This window comes from Staurois parvus, unplaced genomic scaffold (genome assembly GCF_062004578.1).
Source record: "Staurois parvus isolate SC_StPar_1 unplaced genomic scaffold, SC_StPar_1.0 ptg000321l, whole genome shotgun sequence".
NCBI classification, from domain to species: Eukaryota; Metazoa; Chordata; class Amphibia; order Anura; family Ranidae; genus Staurois; species Staurois parvus.
The window spans coordinates 7,667,609-7,685,357 of record NW_028318117.1 but is presented as its reverse complement, the minus strand read 5'-3'; the positions used below and the strand labels follow the sequence as shown (position 1 = coordinate 7,685,357).

The following is a 17,749-nucleotide window of genomic DNA, read 5'->3' as shown; positions in this document are numbered from 1 at the left end:
TTGTGCTTGGCTGCTTTCACTTTTAAAGTGTCTTTGCGCACTCACATCTACCTATTTTATACATTTACTAATCCAACCTCCCTAGCTCTTGGTCTAGTCATGGTCTACTTTGCTTGAATTATTTGGCCAAAATTTTCTTGACTGATGGTCACATCTAAACCCTCATGCACTTGTACAAGGTCATCTCCTGAGACACTTGGGTGATAGCATTATAAGTCTCCACATCGAAAATAGTTAAATACTCAGAAAAAAAAATATGAACTAACTTTTGCACGCTGCAGGTTGAGTTTGTTAGTAGGTCATTCAAACATGCCTTTTTAACAATCTTTTTCATAGGAGTGATATTGTAAGCTCAAAATAGTCCCCAGCTCCCAAAGTACATGTAGAGTAAACAAACAAGAGACCCAGCTCTGCTAGTTGCCACAACCTCACAACAAGTCATCTCTGGCAATACTCAGCCTCAATGGGGGCAGGTTACAATTGCAAAGCATAAAACTACCTATCCTAGTTTGGACACCTTTTTAACTTGTGGGCCATTATCCCTCTACTAAACCTTGAAGTTAATAGCCTTAGATCCTTGTGTACAGAAAAGACATCTGGCAGGCTGTAATACTGTAATTCTTCATCATTCAGAGATAATCCAACACCATTCATCAGTAGTTTTGGCACATTTGTGATACGGGCTCTAAATACTGGATATGGATTTGGTTCACAAGAGGATCTTCTAAGTATGTGATCATACAGGGATGAATGATCTGATCTTCTTGTGTTCAGCCAACTTAAAAACTGTCTTGGATATTTTAAATAAATCAGGAAGCTGAGTCAATCATATCACAACTGTCATTTTCCAATGCAGGATTGTCATTGATTTGTTGCTCGAATGATACAAAAATGTCTCCTTTCTGACACTTTGATATTTAAGACCAATTTTTACTAGTTTGTAAACTACTTCTCAATTAACAAAAGTCCCTTATAAAATAGAAAACAAAACTGAGGACAAGACCAGGAAATTAATAGGGCATAAATATGATTAATTTGAACTGTGGTGTATTAACAAATCTCACACTGTCTATTTAAAATCACTAAGTAGTTGCATTCCAATTAAAATCTTATAAAACAAGCTCTAAAAAACAATTGTAAACTTCAAATACAATAGTTCATTGTTGAATATTTTGGTCACCAATACATTAGGTTAGGTTTTTAGTATTTTTAAATGTGTAATCAATACAGTAAATAAGATCTTAAAGCCAACTCCAGCCAAAACATTTTAGCTTTTGTTTTGGATATAATGGGCAAGGGTCCACACCTCCTTTGGATGTGTATTGTTGTCTGTTCTCCACTTGGGGAGACTTTCTGTTCTAGAAAGGGGAACAAAAAGGAGATGTAACAAGGAAAACTACAAAAAACTAATTTTCTAATTGATTGGGAAAAGTTAGGCTTGCTGTTTATGTCCTACTGTTCTCACGTCCCTTGGTCCCTCATGGATATCAGGAGTAAGGATATATTATGAAATAACTCCTGTAGGGACACAGATAACAAGATACGCTTTTCAGTATGGTAGGGAGAATTTTGAGGTTTTTATTGTGCTTTAGTTTTTTGGGGGGGTTTTTTGTTTTAAACCTGATGCCTTCTGTTTCTTGTCCTGGTATCACAGTAAATGAAAAACGTTGGCAGAAACTCGACAACATATTCACAGAATTCAATAAATCCAGAAAGTTACAAAAAATTCAGGCGTGCCATACCAAATATCGAGAATGCATGAAGAGGTTGATTTATCATAAAATAGTAAAAGGAAGAGCCAACATGTTTCAGGGATAATAAAGACCCCCTTCATCAGGGCTTCAACAGGGCTACAGGAACATGAATAAGTATAATGAAATATATACATATATAATATATAAATATTTTTCCAAAATTATTTAATAATAAAAGAAGAGCTATTTATTGCTAAAAACATGCAATACAATTTTGACAAAACTATAATCTTTCCCCTTGTCATTTAAAACTAAAAAGATAAAACATTTTGGCTAGAGTAGGGTTTTATTCATGTGCTGTTAAATACTTAAAGTGCAAAACTCTAAATCAGTATAACAATTTTTTTATCTTTTAAGCCCACACTCTGCTGCAAAACAATGATTTTTTGAAACCTTTGTGATGACAATATGCCTTTTTTTCAGTCCATATAAAAAAGCACCTTGCCATAAGAGCATTAATTAAACCTGCTTCAGAAAACTACAAAAGCGCAACTGCTTTCCTAGTTCTCAGGCACAAGGTCAAAATGGAAAATTAGTCATAAAAACATAATCACCTTAACTGGCCCCCCACTCATGCGACTCAACTTGATTTGGTTATCTAAGCTCAAGAAATTATTGATCATGAAATAGTTAAACTGTGGGCAAGAACGTGCAACATGAATATAGAGAATTGCATTGCATTCAAAGCACTAGCGGAGAATTGCATGTAAATTTTTATACTTGCATAGTTGTTACAGTGTTTAATACTGTACATTGACTATAGTAAATAAATGTACTTATGAATATTTTTAGTAGTGCATGAGCTGCCATCTAACACTTCATTAGAGTGTTGCATTCATCGTTTGATTGATCTCCTCACAAGGGAGGGTTAATGGAGAGAAAGAAGCAATGATGCTACAGAACCTTTTACATATATCAAGGGAATTAATAGACTTGCTGAAAAACACATCTACGAAAGTGTTGCTGGAAATCCAAAATATACACCTAGATAAATAAAGGGGGTTGTTAGCTTAAAAAGTCTATCATTTTAGAGAATGGGGAACAGTTACACAACAGATCCATCCAGCAGATGAGGTGAGAGCTTTTAAATAAATTAAATTTGAATTTAAAAAGCAAGTTGAACATAGCCTTGGAATCTAATATGCAACCTTACTTTTTCAACACATTTAACACTGCATAAGGTAAGTATAGCCACAGGTGATCATTACCCAGTCAATTCTAGCTTCTATGTCCAGTGCAGGGGCAGACTGACAACTCATGGGGCTTCCGGGCAATAGGGGATCATGGGGCCCCTGTGTCCTTGCCCAAATTCAAAAAAGCTTATGAAAAAGGTACCAGGGGCATCTCATGGGGCCCCTACTGACCCCGGGCCCTCAGGCAGTGCCCGACTTTCCAAATGGTCATTCCGCCCCTGGTTGCCAATGGAGGTTGACAAGTATGGCCATTCTCAAGGGAATAGCTGACCATCCCATTCGGCTTCATTCAACTAATCGTTACAGTCATTTCTTGTTTTCAGCCATGGGGCATTTCTGCATGAACTTATGGAAAGTGCCTAAAATTGGTCTCCTGTAATATACTATGCAGTAGAACTTGGAGGGGAAGTGTCAAAACATGGATCCATTAAGGGCTGGGCTACTTTGTATAGCATTGTCATTCTTCTCCCTATGCTTCCATAAAGGGAAAACACAAGAATGACTTCATCCCTATGCTGCTGAACCTTCATTATCAGACTGGAGCAAATCCTGTGCCAGGCCAATTTGCTTGACTGGAACATAGTTGGAAGAGAGTTTATCTTCACTGTCTGACCAGAGGTACCTGGATCACAATTCTTGCTGAACATAATTACAGATCCTTTAGCAGTTCCCATTCTGAATAAGTACAGTACACTAGGAGTGCTAGGGTATTATCCTACACAAGTAAGGTAATGGGTGCAAAGGGATTAACATACATGCCTGGGGACTGAGAGCTGTCCACTCATAAACAAAGAGAACTACGAAGGATTTTACAATGCTAGGGTTTCAAGAAAAAGGCATATGAAAATGGCAAGCTGTTATGTGAATGAATACGAGTGAGTATACAGTGTACAATGAATGAGTCACATATATAAAAGTTGAATTATTCCAATATGGTCACCAATGAGTTATTTCACATACACTGCAGACTAGCCTTTAATTGGTCAATATATATACATATATTGGTCATTAATGCACATACCCTGCTATTGTAAAACTGGGTCTGTTTAATGGAGGGACACCTCACTGCAGGTATAGATGCCGAGAAGTAATGCGTGTGTGCAGGAAAGACCAAAAAGAGAAGTCCTAACCAGGGGTGGACTGACCATTTGGAAACTCGGGCACTGCCCGAGGGTCCGGGGTCAGTAGGGGGCCCCTTGAGATGCCCCTGGTACCTTTTTCATAGGCTTTTTTGAGTTTGGGCAAGGACACAGGGGCCCCATGATCCCCTATTGCCCGAGGGCCCCATGAGTTGTCAGTCCGCCCCTGGTCCTAACACAGTTCTGGACCACATATCAACTCTACAGTTACTAAGAGCCAATGAGAAACTAGCTTCTGCAGAGTGGGGGAGTGGCAGAGACTGCTGCTGATCTGATCTTCATACTGAGTGTTGAACCTCCAGACTGTGTTTGGGTTCAGTGTGCAATGTTTAAGGGGGGGGAGTCATGCACAGTGTCCAGTATGCAATTTGTGTGCTAGGAGTATGTGACTGCAAACTGAGGAGGCTCTGAAGGAGAAACTGTAGAATATGTGCAAGAAGAGGAATAAAGGGGGAAGGCCAACTGTGTGTGCTGGAGGTGGGATCTGACAGAAGAAAGACGAATCTGTGTGTTTACTGAAGGAATGATATGGAGGAAAGACTGATGGTGGGATCTCACTGGGGAAAAAACGATCTGTGTGCCTGTGGTGGGATCTCACCAACGAAAAACCAATCTGTGTGCTGGAGTTGGGTTCTTACTGAGGAAAGCCCAACCTGTGTGCTGGAGATGGGATCCCACTGGGAAAAGACTAATACTGTGTGCTGAAGGTGGGATCTCAAAGGGGAAAGATTAATCTGTGTGCTGGAGGTGGAATCCCACAGAGAAAAGAGATGCAATGTCACTGGGGAAGGACCCGGAAGAGGCAAAATCTCCTTGTGGCAAAAAAAAACTCAACATCTGACATTATGCTCAATAAGGAAAGTGAAACTGTGCTGAAACTCTTTGCTCAAACTTTTGGTGGCTCTATGCTTCTTTAGCAGGCAACATTTGACCATCTAATAACTGCGTAGGAGTGAATGGTCACCCCCAGGGCTGGATTTTCATCACTGAAGTCTGTAGGCACATAGCCTTTTGCAGACTTAAAAGAGAAAAATGGACAAAGCTTTTTTGGCCATACTTCTCTTCTGGGTCATTGAAGTGCAATTATATCTGCACTCCTGAGAACCAGATTCAGCTGACAGTGGGCTAAAACCAGGGTGGATTTTATTTAAATCAAGTTGATTTAAATTACAATTTAAATCATGATTTAAATCACTATTGAAAAGGCTCAATTTAAATCATATCATCATTTTTAAAGAGCAACTGTCATCTTTGTCATGCAGCGTCTCCTCCTCTGACCCGCTGCTGACTCACCGACAGTCCCATTCACTTTAATGGGATGGCTGGTGATGCTGCAGTGACACAACAAGGTGAGGGAGGTGGCAGCAGCAGGTGAGTGGATGCCCACTAACAAGAGCTGCCATGATGGATCTAAAATGACAGGTGCTCTTTAAATGTAAGGAATCCAGCTCATTCTTGCTGGCAGTTAGAATCTTTAATATTTGCAAATCAAATGAAAGTTTCCTCTTTAGAATAATAAGCTGTCAGGTTAGTAAAACAGCGATATCAGAACCGATTTTAAGTTAATAGGTTAATCAAACATAGCTGAAGAACTACTCAAATTCTTTTATTTCATGTTTTTTATCATGGTTACTGTGAAATTGTGTGAATGCATCAATGTAGTCCATGTTATCTCAGCTTGCAGAGCTTGGATTCATTGAATGAGTTTACCAAAAATGTAAATATTGCAGAATATCAGCCTCATGCTACATAACTAAGCTCCATTTCATGCTGAATAAACTAAATTATTAATGTATCTTAAATAGAAAACTATCTTTAGATAGATTTTTACTCCAAAAGCATTTTATTAAAATAAATTTGATAAAAATAAAAAAAATCCAATTTAAATTTTAAAAATCTGATTAAACTTTTATTAAAAATCTGATTTTTTTTTTAAATCATCTATTTTTATCCACCTGGCTAAAACCCTGTGTGGGCTGATGCCACAGAGCTGATCCAGGCTCTAGAAAGATCCTGACTTAAAGGACCTCTGATAGCCAGCTCCCAGCCCTTCCACAGCCTGATGCTCCAGTGAGAACTGGAGGGACAGAGCAGAGAGTGGTAACCAGGGGCGGACTGCCCATTTGGAAATTCGAGGGCCCAGGGTCAGTAGGGGGCCCCATGAGATGCCCTTGGTACCTTCTTCATAGGCTTGTTTGAGTTTGGGCAAGGACACAGGGGCCCCATGATCCCCTATTGCCCGGGGGCCCCATGAGCTGTCAGTCTGCCCCTGGCGGTGACTGACAGTCACCACTCTCTACATAGTGAAGACTTAGAACTGAATGATCAGTGGTTATGTGATTTCTCAGTTCTCCGTCTTAGAGCTGGCAGGGGCAGCATATAAGTGACTATGTCTGTTGTTTTGATTTTCCACACTTCTCCTTTAACAACACCCCTCTACTAGGACCATTGCTTTTACACAGTGCCTTTTTTTGTTTGATGGGTCCCAACCTGATTCAGAATATTGTGACAATATGCAAATAAGCATATTTAAGATGACAATATTTCTAATGATGATGTGAAAAATTGTGTCGTCAGTAACTGTATATGAAAAAGCTACCTCTGTGTCTCTACCCCTATAGTTCTACTGTACTGTGGCAAATCTATCCCTGATCTCCACATGACTTAAAATTACTAAGAAATCTGTATGCTTCAAGAAAAATCATTTCAGTTAAAAACTAACAATTTCTCGTTAACTTTCATTTTTGGAAACTCTGTATTGCAGGAAAATGGTGCTCAATTTTGATGGTCCCTCAAAAGAAAAATTCTGCAGAATTACATTGTGTCTTGCTAATTTATGCTTGTATAGACTCTTGAAATATGCATTATGCACAGTGGAAAATGTTCAAATGTTGCTTTTTGCTGCATGGAGCTGGAAACATTACATGCTGTGTCCATCAAACCATTCAGCACAACTATAGATAGTTATAGACGATTGAATCTAAGATTGCCTCTTCGCAACAAGCCAAATCTTAATATTGCTCATTGGGGATATTACCTTTTATATACATTTCCCAGGAGCTTTGGAACAAAGGGAATAATAAATATTATTTACAATACTACATTTCTCAGGCGCTTTGGAACAAGGCAAATAATAAATACTATTTACAATACTATTTCACTGCACTCTATCAACAACATCAAAATTGACAGGAAGGAATGTAGCTAAATCTATTCAACATCACTGCAAATCACTGCCCCCCAGATAATTTGTCGTTCAGGAGTTTAAAAACTGTAGCTTCCAACTGAAGCTTTTCATGCAGGTAATCTATGTATTTATGGTTTAAACTTTGGTTATGAAAGGATATCAAATTAAAAGTGAATGTTGGGCAGCTAGAGAAATTCCCTATTCAGTTATGTATTTATTCATCTGTAAATAATTGTATTCTAATGCAAGTAATATTATTTAAATTTCCACCCCTTACAAAATAAATCAGGCTGAGGCTGGGAGTGTCAATAATACTTCAAAGCAAATCTGTGCTTTCCCTGCACAGGGCAAAGTCACAGGTTTGCTCATGACCTCACATCCTTTCCCCAGCATATAGCCCCCCATTACACTTTAGTGTGAGCTTTATTGGCTTATTTTTTAGCCTTTTTGGGGCATTTGTATGAACATTTTTGGGGTAGTTATTAGGAGGAGGGCAAAAGAACATGCAAACATTTTCAATATTTGTGTGTTTTCAGGCATTTTTCAAGTCTACAAGGACCAAAATTCAAAATTACCTTGGGAAGGAACCATAAAATATAATAGGAATCCCAACATTAAGCATTGAAACGCTTTGGGAAATGAGATACAAATCGTTCAGGTGTGTATGGGACCTTACAGTGCTGGGCCAATCAGTGATGTCACATGAGGGGTCCATAGCCTTGTATAACCTACAACACTGGCAAATTGTACCTTCCAAGGGGTTTACTCTTGGTGGCTGAACATAGCAGTAGGGGAGCAATGCTATGTGTGGCTGGGAAGGGTTAAAGCAGAGTTCCACTCAAAAGTGGAAGCTCCGCTTGTTTGCTACCTACCCCTCTCCACTGCCATATTTGGCGCTTTTTGGGAGGGAGAGGGGAGCAGATACCTGGTTTTGACAGGTACCCGCTCCCACTTCTGGCTCACTTCGCTATAGTGAAGTGAGCCGGAAGTTCAGCCCCCCTCCTTCCTCCTGCAGTCTTCTGGGACATTTCACAGGTCCCAGAAGACTGCCGGACAAACCAGGATGTACAGCACGACTCGTGCATGTGCAGTGGGCACCCGGCTGTGAAGCCGCAAGCTGTCACAGCCTGGTGCCAACAGTTGAGATGCCAGAACAGGGAATAGAAGAGGAAGAGAAGGGATGGTGTGGGTGAGCACATTGCTGGACCCTGGGACAGATGAGGGTGTGTTTATTAAAAGCCAGCAGCTACAGTTTTTGTAGCTGCTGACTTTTAATAAACACAAAAATGACTGGGATGCCGCTTTAAGGTAAAATTAAGCTGTTTCTTTTCCTTGCAAAGGTTCAATTTAAGCAAGCCCCCCTGGGCATTGCATAGTGCTGACATGTTTTCATATATCTGGCAATAGGAGCTAGAATGGAATGTATTTAGAGGACAACCTGTCATGTTAAATATTTACTTTTAATTCTTACCCTCTTCCAGTGAACTGCACTGTATGCTCCCACCAATTTATGTTCTGTACATGAGTGCTGCAGCTCCATTAATTATTTTTGGTGAGCCCTATCCCAGCCTCCCAGCCACCATGTGGAGTACCCATAGGAATGAAAGATTGTGTGTGCTTAGTGCATGTGAACTAAGAAGAGGAGATCATGGGGAATATCTCAGGCTATGTAGTAAGAAAAAAAAAAAGGCAGTAAGGTAGGTATTTAAAAAAATATATGTAAACCCTACAGTTCATATTCCTGATATGTGCCTTCTATAAAATGTACTTGTATGAAAAAGTATCTCTCTGTACTGCTTCCTGGTGTTCCTGCCAGTCCCTCTGCTTTTCTATTTAAAACTGACCACACAGGGCATGAGAGCACAATTCTCTAGCTACAGAACTTCACTATATGCTCCCACCAATTTCTGTTCTGTACATGAGTGCTGCAGCTCCATTAATTCTTTTTGGTGAGCACTATCCCAGCCATCATATGGCGTACCCATAGAAATGAAAAATTGTGTGTGCTTAGTGCATGTGAACTAAGAAGGAGATCATGTGGAATTTCTCAGGCTATCTAGTGCCAGGTAGGGTCAGTGAAGCTTGATAAAAAAAATGGCAGTAAAGTAGGTATTTAAAAAATACATATAAACCCAACAGTTCATATTCATGATATATGCCTGCTATAATATGTACTTGTATGAAAAAGAATCTCTCTGTACTGCTTCCTGGTGTTCCTGCCAGTCCCTCTGCTTTCCTATTTAAAACAGACCACACTGGGCACAAGAGCTCAGTTCTCTAGCTATGCTAGGAAATCAGCCTGCTCTCCTCCAATGACCAGACTTGACCTGGCAACACACACCACACAGTACAGCCATTCACTGGGAAGTTCAGTGTCCTGCTGTTTCTCCACCCACACCTCTCTATGCAGCTGGGAACAGAGTGTATGTGATCACTTATAAAAAAGGGGGAATAAAAGCATTTATAATGTTTTTTATATTTATACACAAATGTTTTACCTTTCATTTATATGTTAAACTGTATGGGATGTTTTACAAGGTGAGGGTTTACATATACTTTAACATGACGCTCTGCACTCAGGGGATTGAATAAAATACATGCCCACCAAAGTGAACTTGTCCTTTAAACATTCTAAAGTGGGATAAGAGCACAGAGAGTTCCTCACTAATGTGAAGAAAAAAAGTCCACTGAGTACATCACAATAGTAGATGAAATAGTTTGATGTTTTTGGCATTTAAATAGTTCACACAAGCAGATAAAAAAAAGGATAAAGATAGAGATAGATAGGTAGATAGCTGTTTGTCTGGTGTTCCACGTTATTAAACATAATCGAGAGAAAAATACAATAAAGGGCAGGAAAATCTGTTTTCCAGAATCCTGTTCGGCTTTTAGTCACTGCAACATCATAAGCCACTGTTTTTTTTCTCTGGGCGAAAAGCAAATTAATGCATATCATTATCATTTCCCATTCTGGAACTTTCCGTAAGGCAATTTCAAAATGGCACATTGAGCTCATTATATATTGGTAACATATTTCTGCTATAATTCATTTTTGCCAAATCATTTTTTTATATATACAGTATAAGAAGGTTAATTTACAGTCTTGCCCAGAACCAATAAATCAAAATATACACATAATAGAGGGATTAACCATGATTTAGAAGAACACTTTAATGGATGCCCTTTTTTGTTAGTCAATGTTTTTCTCAACTTATAGATTTTTGCTCTGGTCTTTTAGCAAGAACAGTGATTAAGCCTTCCAAATATACTAAGAAGGTATGCAATTAATCTGGAGGAAAAAGAATAGAGCTGTTGCTCTTAACAGATTGCAGCTGTAAGATTTCTGAAAGCACTGGATTGGTTACCAAAGGCAACACCTCCAATTACTTTAGCCAATACTCTTGTTTCCCTTTCTTTTTGTTTTTGTTGCTGCTACAAATAAATGGAGAAATTAAGAGTTATCTAAAACAACTTTTTTTAATATCTCAGAATTAGAAATAATGTAAGAACAAACAGAAGAGAACAAGAGAATGAGTTAAAACGCTGACAAAGGAAGGGCCTGGCTGACACATGAAGTTCTGAGGAGTTAAGGAGTTAAAAAAAAGCCATTGAATGCTATAATCCATTCAATGTTATTGTAAAGCTCTCCCCCCTGCCTGGGCTCCTTAAAGACACAGAGAGCTGTCAGAGAACAAGTAATAGCAAAGAAGCAACATTTATTCCCAGTGGAACATAAAAGAGACACATTTAACCAATTTCTTTTTTTTTTTCTCCCAAGTCAGTTTTATTTTCACTGTGTGTTCATGATCTGCTATTACAATTTGCATTCTATTTGTATAGTGTCAGTGGCACAGCATAGGTACCCCATATACATAATCAACAGCCACACATTTGAAATCTGGGAATGCTTCTAGAGGTATTGAGAGCACTGGATGGGAATAGTAAATAAAAAGGAGCCAACTGTGCCTGCAAGTGAGTGGGAAGAACTGGCATACTCCTAATGATAGTGATGCTTTTGAGTCTGAATACACTTACAATGTGTCATTAGTTGATTCAACAGGGAAACCGAGTATAGAAGTACAGCATCCCCAGAGACAGTATACACTGAACTTTGGAGACTCCCTTTTAATTCACATTCATAGGGCACCATAAATATGAATGTTATCCAATATAGCAATATTTGTTTACAGAACAGAATTATTATAACGTAGTACAACATGCACAAGATAGATAGACAGATAGACAGATAGGGAAAGGAAGAAGAGGGGGGGCGATAAAATAAATAGAAGGGAGGGAGAGGGAGAGGCACAGATAAATAAGGAAAGAGAGAGAAAAATTGGTGGGAGAAGAGAGAGAAGGACAGGAAAACAGAAAGAAGGGGAGAACAGGAAAGAAAAAAATGGGGAGAAGAGAAAGAAAGAGAGAAGGGGGGAACGAAAGAGAGAAGGGGGAAAGAAAGAGAGAAGAGGGGAAAGAAAGAGAGAAGGTGGGAAAGAAAGAAAGAAAAAAAGAAGGAAAGAAGGAAAGAAAGAAAGAAAGAAAGAAAGAAAGAAAGAGAGGGGGAGAAATAAAGAGTAGAGGGAAAGAAGGCAAGAGAGTAAGAAAAGGGGAGAGGGAGAGAGAGAGAGGGGGGGGGGTGAGAGAAATAAGGAAAGAGGGAAAGATGGGACAGGAAATGACAGAGAATGAGAGAAAGAGATGGAGAGAGAGAGAGAGAGAGAGAGAGAGAGAGAGGTGGAGAGAGAGAGGGGGAGGTGGAGAGGGAGGGAGGTGGAGAGAAAGCGAGAGAGAGGGAGAGGGGGAGAGCGAGAGAGAGAGGGGGGCAGGAAAAGGCAGAGAATGAGAGAAAAGGGGGGGGTAGGAAGAGAGAGAAGAGAGGGAGAGAGAGGGAGGGAGAGAGAGAGGGAGAGAGAGGGGGAAGAACGAAGTGAGGAGAGAGAAGGGAGGAGAGAGAAGGGGGTGGGGAAAGAGTGAAAAAAAAAGAAAGAGACAAGAGAGAAAGAGAGAGACAGTGAGTAGAGCAAGAGAGAGAAAATGGGAGGGGGGAGAAAGAAAGAGCGAGGAAAGCAAAAGACAGAGAAGAGAGAGAGAGAAAAGAGATAAGAGGGAGAGAAAAGAGAGAGGAGAGGGAGGGGAGAGAAAGAAGGAAAGTGGAAAGAGAGAAGGGGAGGGAGAGAGAGTGTAGAGAAAGAGAGAGAAAAATGGGTGAGAAGGGAGAGAGGGAGAGAAGGAAGAGGGAGACAGAAAGAGAAAAAAAGTGGAAGAGGGAGTGTGTAGAGAAAGAGAGAGAAAAATGGGGGAGAAGAGAGAGGGAGAGAAAGAAGAGGGAGAAAGAGAAAGAGAGGGGGAAAGAGAAAGAGAGAGGGGAAAGAGTGAGAGAAGTGGAGAGGGGGAGAAGGAGAGAGAGGGAAAAATGGAGAAAGAAATATGGAAAGAGAAATAAAGAAAGAGAGAGGGGGGGGGGGGAGAGAGAGAGTGAGAGAATATGAAAGAAAGGGGTAAAGAAAGCAAGAGAAAGAGAGAGATAGGAAGAGAGAGAAGGGAGTGGGGTGACAGACGGAAAGGCAGGAGACATTCCCAGAAGCACCTTAGTATATATCCCACACTCCATGCACATACACTCCAAGAAAACAAACACAGCTGTCCGAGTGCACCAGCCCATGGCACCCGCACTGCAATCATCTCCTGCGATGTGCCCGGGGAGGAAGGGTCAGCACTCTTCGCAGTGCCCGGTGCTCTGCCATTGTAAAAACCTGCCATTCGGTTATTATGCAACAATGTAATTGTCCTATCGTTCACAGAACACATCTCCCATTAAAATGCAACATTGAAATACCTATTGAAGCCTCACCATCAAGTGAAACTGTTTCCAAGCTGCCATGAAGTAGATGATACAAATGATGATACAAATGTGACAAGTTCCACATTCTGATGTCACAACTTTGATCCCTGATGCTCCCAGGACCAGACGACCAAGACTGATCTAATGAACTGATGAGGAATAGGATGTCCATGGCCAGCTCCTGCCCCCCTTTCTAGCCCAGCCTAGAACTATGAAGACACAGAATGAATAGGATTTCAATGTCCTAACACCCACCAAGTCCATAAGAAAACTAAGCACGAAGCAACAAGATGTCCAAGTCTCCAAGTGCCATGCTCCAGCCCCCCAGCTCCATGATTTCCCCGACTCGCAGCAGCAACAGCCTGATGCATCAGGTCTGGAAGTTCCCAGAGAGGCAGAGCTGATGGGATGGAGCCATCTGTCCTAGCACCGATCTCGGGGCAACTTACCTGTCATCACTAGGAGGGAGGGGGAAGTCAGAGCTGAGCATTGCGATGGGTTGGTAGGAATCAGAGCATAGATCCAATAGACGGGGCACTGGCGATGTCCAGGATTACAGAGCTCCCATGGAAGCGCACTGCTCCCTATCCGCATGCATTCTGTGGGTTTCACTACCTCCAGCTGTTTATATCAGTAACTAACCGAGCAGCAAGCGAGAAGCCTAAGTCCGCACATGCTCAGTGCTGCCCTTCACTGCTGTCACAGACAACTGCGGGGTCCTAGCGACTACTGCTGACCACAGCACGGAAGGTGCTCAGGAGGATGGCACAGGCTGCGCTCCAGCTGTGGCCCCCAGCTGCACCTGTGCCCTGGCCCAGCATCCCTCACCCCTGCCACTGCTCATCTACTTAGAGATGGAGGATGTGCCAAATGCACAGAGGAGTTTTCCTCTTCTTCCTCCTTGTATAGGGAACCGAGGAATGTAATTAAGAGCTTCCTCCAGTACATCAGATATAGAGCAGGGGGTTATGGTAGTGGTTAATGCAGTCAAGTCCCTAGGAGTGTCATTAGCTATAATTAGCTGGTAATTATTTTTCTATTCATTATCTTCATAATTATAATTACCCTGTAATCAACAACTCAGCTTCCTTAAAATTGCGGGGAAGGCGATGAAATGCATCAAGTATATATCTCTTAAAGAAAAATAACCATTCGCATGAATCATCTGTAAATTGAAAGCCTAGAAATGAAAGTCTTTTTAAATTGTTACTAAACCCAGGACCCTGCATTCACTATATCTGGTCTCCCACAGTACACACAACATGGAAGTGCAATTGTTTAAATAAATATAAACTGTTAAATATCTTTTCTAATCAGACGTTAGGTGACTTCTATCAGTGCCCAGCCAAGCACTGGTTAAAGCTTGTAGGAGGAGTTTTCATTTTTCTCTAGGAGAATGCAGAAAACCTGACCTCTGACTGGACAGTGCTGATTGGCCCTGTGCTGATCACGTGCATTCTCCCAAGAAAAAAAAAACTTCTCTAGCAATACACCCCAAACTGAGCATGTGCAGAGTGTCTCCACACAATCAGGAGAAAAGAGGAGGACACTGGAAGAAGGGGAGGATTAGAGAAGCCAGGATTACACAATGAAGAGGATTAACCCCTTAGGTTCCACAGTGAGTATAACAAAAATGCTTTGCTACATACAGACTGATTTTACGTTTGTGGGTTTATCCAAAATCAACTATTTATTATATCACAGCTTGCCAATTCTTAGATGTGATGGCTGTGTTAATTTTCTTTTTTTGTTTTCGTACTTTTATTTTCACCTGGTGATCCACCCAGTAAAGCTGGCCATGCATGGATTGAAATTCAGCCGGTTCAGCAGAAACCAGCCAAATGTCAATCCATCTACATCTAGGGACGCAGCAATACCGAGTATTTTCACAATACTTTGCAGTGCAATCCTGTCTAAATTGCATGTGACGTCACATGCCTAAAGAAGGGGTCCTGCAAGACTCCAAAACGTTGCTTTGCTGTAACTATGTGAGTGCGGATTAAAGCTTTGGACCCTTATTGAAGATCCATGGTGTGCTGGTGACATTTATTTCACTTTGAACAGGAATGTGGTGCAATTCCTGTCCAAATCATATTCAGTATCCCCACTGGCCCTGTGTGAATTCCGGGGGAAACCTCCCTGCGCCGATCCCATGATGTTACACAAGGAAAAGCCACTTTAGAGGTTGGCTTTCTCTCCTCTCCTTGCAGGGATTACAGTACAGGCTAGATGGCTTCTGATTAGTCAGCACCTTCATGGTGCTGACCAGTCAGAAGCTGTCTTGCCCGTACTGTCATCCCTGCAAGAAGAGGAGAGAAAGCCTTGGGGATCAAATCCCCAGACCTGTGAAGCAGCTTTTCCTTGTGTGATAGTATGGGAATGGTGCAGGAAGATTTCCCCCTGGATTCACACAGGGGCAATGGGGAAACTGCATGTGATTTGGACAGGAATTGCACCATATTCCTATTCAAAGCAAAATAAATGTCGCAGCACACTGTGGATTTCCAATAAGGGTCCGAAGCTTTAATCCGCACTCACAAAGTTACAGCAAAGCAACGTTTTGGAGTCTCACACAAGCCCTTCTTTAGGCATGAAATGTCATGCATCATTAAAGCTTCGGACCCTTATTGGAAATCTGAAGTGTGCTGTTGACATTTATTTCACTCTGACTTTTCTTGGTTCCAGCCGATAGTCGCTGCAGTACTCGTCTACACACAGCCATTTTGTGACACAGGAACATGTGCATTGATATTTCTCGTAATTGCATTCCTGTTCAAATTGCATGCTACTCTTTGCAGTGCGATTTGCGTTCATACATTTTGTATGGACACAAATCACACTGCAAAGTATTGGTACTCATATTGTATCTACAACTGTTCCTGTTCATGAGAAGTCAATCTATTGATTGGTTTCTCATGCACGTCCTGCTAGAAAATTTCCATTTGATCAGCACTTGCAGCCAATAAGATGCAGCACTGATCAGTGTATTCTGGCAGCAAATAAAATACCACAGTGGGGAGGATTCCCACATTCACATCCAACACACAACCTGCTAGCTGAAGAAAAAAAAAAAGACTTGTATGGCCAACTTTAATCTGTTGTTTTCCAACAAAACAAGCTGTTCTTCAGATGTAGCAGTTAGAGGTCTGAGACAAGCCATTTATCATTGACTGGACTTACAGTTTAAACAATGAGAGACAGGGAAGATTTGGGATTTTTTCAGGCACTACATTAAAAAGATGTATATAAAAATACAAACATTTTATTCAGAATAATACTTAAAAACATGATTCTGAAAACAACAGGTGATCATTAACAGAGTTTTATATGGAGACCATCTTATAAATACATGCACAATACAATCTTCAGGTAAATAAATGAGCCTCAACGCGTTTCAATATGTAAGTAATCCTTAGTAAGAAACAGCTGAATGCCAAGATGTGTCCACAAACCAATCTTTCCCAGGGTGAATGGTCAAAAGGAGCACAAGGGGCACTATAGATCCCCAAAAGCATCTATATATAAGGTCATTAAAAGATAAGCATGCTCAATTCTTGCCACAGTATAAAGAGATGTAGATTTTCTTCCAAATTACAGGGAAAAGGTACACCTTAAAGTGGTTGTAAGGGCTCAAGGTTTTTTTTTACCTTCATGCATTCTATGCATGAAGACAAAAAACCTTCTGTGTGCAGCAGAAGCTCTCAGCCCCACCAATACCTACCTGAGCCCATTTTAATCCAGTGATGTGCACGAGAGTCTCGGCTCTCTGGGGATTCTCCCTCATCATTGGCTGAGACAGGAGCGGGAGCCCTTGAGAGAGAAAGTGGGAGGGGCAAGCCTCAGCTCTGTGTGTGAATTGACACACAGAGCAGCAGCTTGGGAGTGAGCCTACATGAGTGTCCCCATAGCAAGCTGCTTGTTGAGGGGCACTTGGCAGCAGAAAGGGGCCAGGAGCACAGGTGGCGGACCCGCGAATAGGAGAATCAGGGCTACTCTATGAAAAACCACTGCTATTTTTATATATATATATATACAGTCATGGCCGAAATTGTTGGCACCCTTGATATTTCTCCAGGAAATCATGTATTTCTCACGAAACGTATTGCATTAACACATGTTTTGCTATACACATGTTTATTCCCTTTGTGTGTATTGGGACAAAACAAAAAAAGGGAGGAAAGAAAGCAAATTCGACATAATGTCACACAAACCTCCAAAAATGGGCTGGACAAAAGTATTGGCACCCTTTCACAACTGCGGATAAATAAGAATGTTACAAGCATGTGATGCTCCTGTAAACTCACCTGGGGCAAGTAACAGGTGTGGGCAATATAGAAATCACACCTGAAAGCAGATAAAAAGGAGAGACGTTCACTTAACCTTTGCATTGTGTGTCTGTCTGTGCCACACTAAGCATGGACAACAGAAAGAGGAGACGAGAACTGTCTGAGGACCTGAGAACCAAAATTGTGGCAAAATATCAACAATCTCAAGGTTACAAGTCCATCTCCAGAGAACTAGATTTGCCTTTGTCCACAGTGCGCAACATTATCAAGAAGTTTGCAACCCATGGCACTGTAGCTAATCTCCCTGGTCGTGGACGGATGAGGAAAATTGATGAAAGATTGCAACGC

At 41.0% G+C, this 17,749-nt stretch overlaps 1 protein-coding gene across 2 annotated transcripts in view; it reads right to left on the bottom strand.

Annotated features, from left to right (window-relative positions):
- WSCD1 (WSC domain sialate O sulfotransferase 1) overlaps positions 1-13,922 on the bottom strand; it is a 267,943-nt gene extending 254,021 nt beyond the window's left edge. Inside the window, exon 1 of one of the 2 annotated variants that reach the window (XM_089683784.1) lies at positions 13,565-13,922. The gene's annotated coding sequence lies outside the window, so the exon portion shown is untranslated. Of the gene's footprint in view, positions 1-13,124; positions 13,450-13,564 lie in introns of those variants that run through there. The other variant, XM_089683785.1, reaches the window with a different exon arrangement.
- Positions 13,923-17,749: the final 3,827 nt, after the last annotated feature.